Genomic DNA, 7210 nt, shown 5'->3' with positions numbered 1-7210 from the left:
GAAGGAAGGAAGGAAGGAAGGAAGGAAGGAAGGAAGGAAGGAAGGAAGGGAGGGAGGGAAGGGAAGGAAGGCAGGCTGGCTGTTTAGAGCAAAGCTAAGAAGCAATCACCCAAACAGTAAGCCCTACTTTATAGGCATGTTTGCAGAACCGCATTAAAAACTGAAGCATTCCATCCAAGAACAGGAAGGGAAGAGCCCTTATCACAGAGGAATCAGATAGTTTGATCTGTTTGGAACTTTGTAGAAAGTTAATTTAGCAAACGCATACTTGACTCTGCTTGAACACATCTGTCCAGGGGAGACTTAGGATGACTGCGTTCAGTGGCATGCCAACGTGCTGGGGGTGGATGCTGTAGTGGGGTTGCACAGGAGTGTCCAACATCCTTCCCAACATCCTTCACATGACAGAAACGAGAATAAGAAATGATTCCTTTTTAGAGTTTTGCCAACTAGGGAATAGAAAGAAAAAGCCCTGTGGACCCCTTCCTCCCAGCCAGGAAGAGTGTGAATCCCTGGGTTACAGCCCAGGTAGATATTAAAACAGAGACAGAGCCGTTATTTAGTGGTGACAGGAATATAAATACGTGCACTAACCTATAAACTGGTATTTACTTCAGGAAGGTAAGTAATATTTTTCCTCTGATTGCTAAGCTGTCAGTTTAATGCAGCGTAAATAAACAGTAGGTGCCTGCTAGCTCGAAGTAGGAAGTGCTCATTGCATACGAGGAGCAGATTACTGAAGCCTGGTGCTCATCATGCTGAAACATAACTTTCATTTTACCAGAAAATATACCCTACTGTGGGTTATTTTTTGTGCCTGATCTATTAATTAACTTAACTCTATTCTGTCAAAATGTAAATCAATTTATAAAAAAAAAATCACCGGAGTTTTAGAATATGAAAACCAAATCAATTTCAAAAGCAAATACTAAAAAGGAATGCTTCATATAATAAGCACAAACTATTTAAAGGCAAAAAGGATAAAGAACATGTTTTAATAACAGAACTGAATAACCTGAGTTATTTACTTTACTCAAAATCATCCTCCTCTGCTAATTAAAAGCAACTGACACCTCTAATATTCTGTCACCTTATGCCAGTGTGGTTTTTTCCATATACATGCATAGTTTGCTCTCTGGAACATGTAAAAGGAAACTACTTATAGGGATTAAGCTGTGCTCTCTTTTTTCAATAGGAAGAACTCTGACTACTCCCAAGAGAACAGCCAGCTCTGAAGATAGCTTCCTACATTCCTGTACAATGTGGTTTTCTTTCTGTTTTCTGTATGGCACCAAGCTACTGAAATATGTAGCAACTGATTTTTCCCTCATCTATGAGAGCTGAGAAAAACATTTTGTGGTATCATTTTAAATGAGAATTCATCTAAAAAGTATAAAAGGCCACTTGGCAAGGTTTTCCAGGTAAAAACATGACTACAGTTCTGACAACCAGTCAATAATTTGCAAAGGAAAAAGAGGGTCCTTTTTAAAGAAAAAAAATATTTTTTTGCATTCAACTACAATGTCTAGACATAATTAGAAGACTGATTTAGTCGTATGATTATGTACTTCATCGGTTTCAAGTACTAACATAATATTAATGGCAATCATACAAGATAACATGTAGGGAAGAAATGGTGTGTTTATACGCAGGACTTATCTATATATGTCCTGTTTAAGACATTTACAGAGCAAGTAAAAACCACTGGAGTGCTTTAGAGAGTCCCTGTTAACATACCCATGTTGTGTTTAGCTTAGCACTGTTTGTAACCAAAAGATTTCTACAATAATGAGGAACAGGTGCCTGTCACCTGACCTTTTAGGCCTAATTTACAACCCACAACCTGTCACATGAAAAAAAAAATCATTGAGATTCCCTCCTAGATTTTCAGACCTTGCTAGTTTAATGTGGTGTTTCTCAGCTATCACTCAGCAGCGTCATGTCTTATTCAGTCACAGGTTCATATAGCTGGCAACAGACTTCTTTGAAAAATAAACCAATATTCATTTTGTTGTTGCTTTTGTTGAAAATGCCAAGAGACAAGGAACTACTTTTGTAGATTATCAACCAAAGAAGAATATATTAATTTATTACAAGGGAACAAAAGGCATTCCTTTTGAATACTTTTACATACAAAGAACTATTATTTATTACATATTTCAGCTTGTGGGAAAGTAAGGAATGCATTGATTCTGGAAATAGCTCTGTGGATTTGGGAAGTTCTTTAGGTCTTTATCATTGTTCTCCCTCCCCTACCTCGCATACACTTTAAGAAGCTATTACTTCAGGGAGGAAATCCCTATTTGTTCTTTTTTCATCCATCATCTGTATTCATTATTCAGAAAGGAAAACAAAATTGAGCAGTGATTTTATTTCTCTTGCATAACCTTGTTACATGTGGCCATATTCAAATTTAACAATGCTCTGTATTTTATTGCTACTGTTTACATATTATGTATTACATACAACTGAACAATTCTACATTTAAAATATTGTTTCCATTAGAAAAAAATGAACTAATAAGTGTCAAATGGAGATGAAGAATAAACATACTTGGTATATTTATAAGATGAGGTCATTTAAAATGCACACAAACAAGATGACTATTTCGCTACTGTTGCATGTTATACAGTATGCACATTGCTTAAAGTGTATTTATTTAACAATGCCCTTAACCAAGTTAATTAAAGTATTTCTGCCTGGTAACTGTGTTAGAGCTTGGGAGGTAGTGAATGATGCCGCCAGTTACTTCTGCTAAGTTAAGTTGAAATTAAGCACTTATTATAACCTTTCCTAACAATGTGAGAAAGACTGAGTAAATATATTAAATTTGTTTCACAACAGATGCTTGGGTTGTTAATATTTAAGATGCCTATTCATGCTATTCCTGTCTGCACATTTGTCAAAAATGTAAGCTTGAATGCTAATGTTTGCCAGCAGACTGGAGCAGCCAGTGTATGCACTTACTACTGTTCTACAAAAATAATATGCCATAAAAATCAAGAACCGCTGCTAAGCCATAGCACGAGTTCCACATGGGAGATTCATAAAGGATTTTAGAGCCAACACCACAACCCTGGCTTTTCTTGGATTTAAAGTACGGCCATGACTTACATTCTATCTATCTATCTATCTATCTATCTATCTATCTATCTATCTATCACCCTTCTATTCATCTATATATCTATCTTTCTGGAGAATCCAACTACAAAATAAAATTTCACTCTTTCAGAAAATCCATTCTGGACAAGGTGTAAATTTAAGTAAAGTTTGGAAGGCTGAGCTTCTACCACCAGGTGCAAACACTGTAAAATCCAGGTACTGCTTAAGGACAGAACCTGACTTCTGGCAGAGAGAGGCCAGACTCTTGGTCATTCCCCTCTTCAGTCTTCTTGGGAAAGTCGGGTGCTCTGGCCTCCAAGGATACAAACATGGAACCCCAGCCAATCAATCGGGAGCAGAAAAGGTTCTCTCCAGGGAATTAGGTGTCTTCCTGTCCCTATGGACAAGTGAAATCCAAGTCTTAACCCTGGAGATCCGGTATGCCTCAGAGAAAGTTCTCCCAGAAAGGGCATAGAGGTCAAAGTTGTCAACCGGGCATTTTGAGAGATGACCCTGTGGTTGACATCTTGTTAAGTAAAATCTGGCCCTAATGGAGGCCAGGGCCAAAAGCCTCTACCCTGAGCTCTAAGCTGCTGACCTCTCAGTCTTCTGGGATCATCCCAGAAGGGACCTGTTTAGCGCCTTTTGCTCGGCCAGGCACACGCACGTGTCACCGTCCGGACCTGCCGTTTGCCCCCTCAGTCCCTTGCATTAGAGCTTCCCAACCCCAGTTCGGCCACCCCGGGAGCTCTGCAATGGAGAAACACTGTAGAAGGCCGCCTCTCTCGGTTGTGTACTGTTGCGGGGAAATGAGGAGTTGACCCCGGGGCTGCACCTGTGAGGCCACAGCCCCAGCTAAGACATCACGTACTTCCCGGTTTCCCGCCCAAGCCCAAACCCGAATCACCCTCCAGGACCGACACGCGATCGCCGGCGTGGGCTTCACGGGAGCTGTACTTCGGCTCTCAAACTCTGGGCTCCAACTTGAGCGCCCAGCGCCCGAGTGGCTCCCGGGATAGAGAAGTTGCCACAAACTTCCCAGGCCCCTCTCCACCTCCGCTCGCCACCAGCAAAGCAGGGCTGGCCGGGAAAGAACAGGGAGAGGTGGGCTGGGAGAGGATGCTGAGTGAATTCCAGATCTGGAGCACGACCTTTCCAACTCCATCCGGCACCTCGCCGCCTTCCCGGCACCAGGGCTCACGGAGCGGTTCCCCTTTCCCCGCTCGCCCCGCCGAGGGCTTCCCCCACGCGCCTTCGTCCTCTAAAGCGGGCCATGCCCACGACCTGGAGGAAAGTGTCTAACCAGGGACTGCCGGGCAGGTGTGCGGGAGAGGCAAGGACAGCAAGTAAGTCCGCATCCCGGCCATGTCCCTCACTTTACCAGCCCAGTCCCCCCGAGTGCCTGAGCGCGCGCGAGAGAAAAGCCAGAAAGACCCCGGCACGCGAGGGGCGCAGAGTCGCCCCAGCCGGGGCCACTGAGAAGTTTGGATCGGTTCCGCATCCGCAGAAAACGGAGGCGACCCGAGCAAGAGACCCAGAGCAGGAACAGCACTGGCAGGGAGCAAAGAAGCGGGACTCACTCAGGCGTGGAACCGGGGCAACGCGGGCCAGCGGTGCGGGCCGAGGCCGGGTCGGCTCCCCGCGCGGGCGCGCCGGGCGGCGGACTTCCCGGGCGGCGGCTGCAGCTGCTGCCACCTCCCCGCCGCCGAGCTGGCGGCCGCCGCGGAAGTTAATGGCAACTTGACTTCAAGTTGTCTCCTCTCCCCATCCGAAGTGGGCGTTTAAAGGGGGCAGAGCGCGGCGAGCAGCGAGCGGGGAGCGCGCGGGGCCGAGGGGGAAGGGAAGGGGCGGGGGCGGGGCGGGGCGCGGGAGGGGGCGCGGGAGCCGCTCGGAGCCCGCAGCGTAGAGCGCGGCGCGGGCGATCGGGAAGCCCCCACGAGAGCCCCCAACGCTGGTCGGGGGCCGTGCGTGCCTGGGGCGCCGCGCACTCGCCGCTTGGCCCCGTTGGGGGCTAGCGGACCCCACAGCGGGAGCGACCGGGCCCGGCCTGCCTCCCCCGCGCCCGCGGCCGCTTCTCCCCCTGGCGGCAGGATCCTGGGCGGCCGGTGGCTCCGAGAGCGCGCAGTGGAGCCCGAGCTGAGCCGAGCCCGAGCCACCGCAGCCGCCACATCCCTGAGCGCCGCCTGGGTGCAGGGTCGCTGCGGGAAAGCGACCCCGCGGCCGCCAGGGTAAGTGTGGGCGAGCCCCGGAGCCCCACCGCCCCGGCCCTCACCTGCACCGCCCCCGCCGCGCACCCTCGCCGCCCGCCGCTTCCTCTTGTCGTTGTTTGCCTGGGCTTTGGGGGTGCAGAGCGCGGGGCATTGGTGTGTGTGCCAGCGGAGGAGGAAGTCAGGTGAGAGGCCTGAGCACAGCCCCCGCGCCCCGCAAGCCAGCTTGTGTGGGGTGTGTCGCTCCCCAGTAGGGGTATGCGGGCCAAGTTTTCCTCTCTCTTCAGTGTTTGATGGAGAAGATCTTTCCTAGAGGGGACCTCCTTCCCTTCAAGCTGTTGGGCTCTCCCTTCTTCCCATCCTCTTCTCCTGGGCACCCCATTGAGGAACACATAGTGGATGGAGGACAAGGGGGCCTCTTGCAGACCCCCTTCTCTGCCCCAGCTATTTGTATCAGTATCATTTTCCTGTCGGCAGCTGTAGGTCGACGCACCCAACCAGAGGGAGATGCTTAAGCGGATGTCCAAGTCACCTCTCCCACCCTGACCCACCCAAAAGCTGGGGGCAAAGAGGTCAAGAAATGCAAATTTCGTAGGAGGGGAGGCAGGGCCCAAGGACCTTTCCAACTGGTGAAGCTCCAAAGAACTCTGAAAGATCAAACTAGCTGGAGGCTCGGGACCCCCAAGCTAAGGAGAAATTGGACTCTATCAACTTTAACCCACTCCACAGCCACTCCTACCCCCACCCCCAAACCCCCAGCTCTAAGGAAGCTATCAACTAACAGGTCTTTTGTTTCCTGTTGTGTCGCCTTTGGGAAATTTGCATTGAACGTGACGACAGAAAATTACTACTGTTTACTCGAAGTTAAGGGGGTTGCAGAACGAAAACAGTTTTTACTTTTCTCTTTGTGTGTTTGGCAAGGAGTGGAGCTGTTAGGTTCGTGGCAGGAATTGCAGAAGCTCAGTTGTAAAAATAAGGACCGTAGAACTGCCTGGGTCTGTTTTTAGCAGCTGCACTTTCTTGCGTTCTTTCACATAAGGCTTGGTCTCTCATTAAGTCCCCATAAATAATTGTATGTGGAGGGAAGGCAGTCAGGGTGGCAGGATTGAGATTGCTAGGAGTCCCATCCCTCCAGCGCAGAGCTGTTTGCAGGCGAGTTCCTGGAAAGTGACTGTGGGCTGAGAATTCAGTTTTTCCTAAAAGCTCCGTCAGGTCCTCTCTTCTGTCGGTTGCCTATGAATCAAGCATGACAAGTAGGTGACTAGCGATTTGAGCCTTGGTAGCAAACACGTCGATGGTGCAGTGGGTTTTTTTTTTTGTTTTGTTTTGTGAGGTCATTCTAAATGAAGCAAAATGACATAGTAAGCACTGCTTCCTGAGAGGTATCCCCCCCATCATCCCCCCCCCCCCGTTTTCCTTGTCTATCCTTGAATCTCCTGGAATTCTCCACTCATTTTTTTTTAACTTTTCTTATTTTAATTCAAAAGGCCATACCAAAGGCATAAGGATATAAACAAATATGAACTGGTGTTCATTTGGGGGAACTACCTCCCCCTCCCCCAAGACAAAGAGCCCCCTGGAAAGCAAAGCAAACAGCTATGAATGATTACAAAGAGTAAAACATGAGTTTCCCTTCCTGGCTCAGTTTTTCCCTACAAGTCCTGGGTGACATCAAGTTTTCTTGCCTTGATTTGTCAGAATGCTGAATTGTCTAATACCAGTGTCTCCACTGAGAAGAGCAGTCGTGAATGGAGGCTGTACATGCTCAGCCCTCCCTGATTACTATTGTGGATGCCTGAAGTTGAAGCTAAACAGAAACCCAAAAATACATTAACGTTTTCCTCTTTATACACTCATATGTTTACCTAGCTCAGATTATCAGCTAAACCCATAATTTAGAG

The 7210-nt window shown here is 48.0% G+C and overlaps 1 protein-coding gene across 1 annotated transcript in view; it reads right to left on the bottom strand.

Annotated features, from left to right (window-relative positions):
• Positions 1-4735, bottom strand: part of Satb1 (SATB homeobox 1) — a 96685-nt gene extending 91950 nt beyond the window's left edge. Inside the window, exon 1 of the mRNA XM_028766524.1 lies at positions 4683-4735. The gene's annotated coding sequence lies outside the window, so the exon portion shown is untranslated. The remainder of the gene's footprint in view (positions 1-4682) is intronic.
• Positions 4736-7210: the final 2475 nt, after the last annotated feature.

The sequence above is a fragment of the Grammomys surdaster genome, unplaced genomic scaffold (assembly GCF_004785775.1).
Source record: "Grammomys surdaster isolate TR1022 unplaced genomic scaffold, NIH_TR_1.0 169, whole genome shotgun sequence".
Classification (NCBI taxonomy): Eukaryota; Metazoa; Chordata; class Mammalia; order Rodentia; family Muridae; genus Grammomys; species Grammomys surdaster.
Note: the sequence above shows the minus strand (reverse complement) of the source record. Positions and strands in the feature narration are given on the sequence as shown.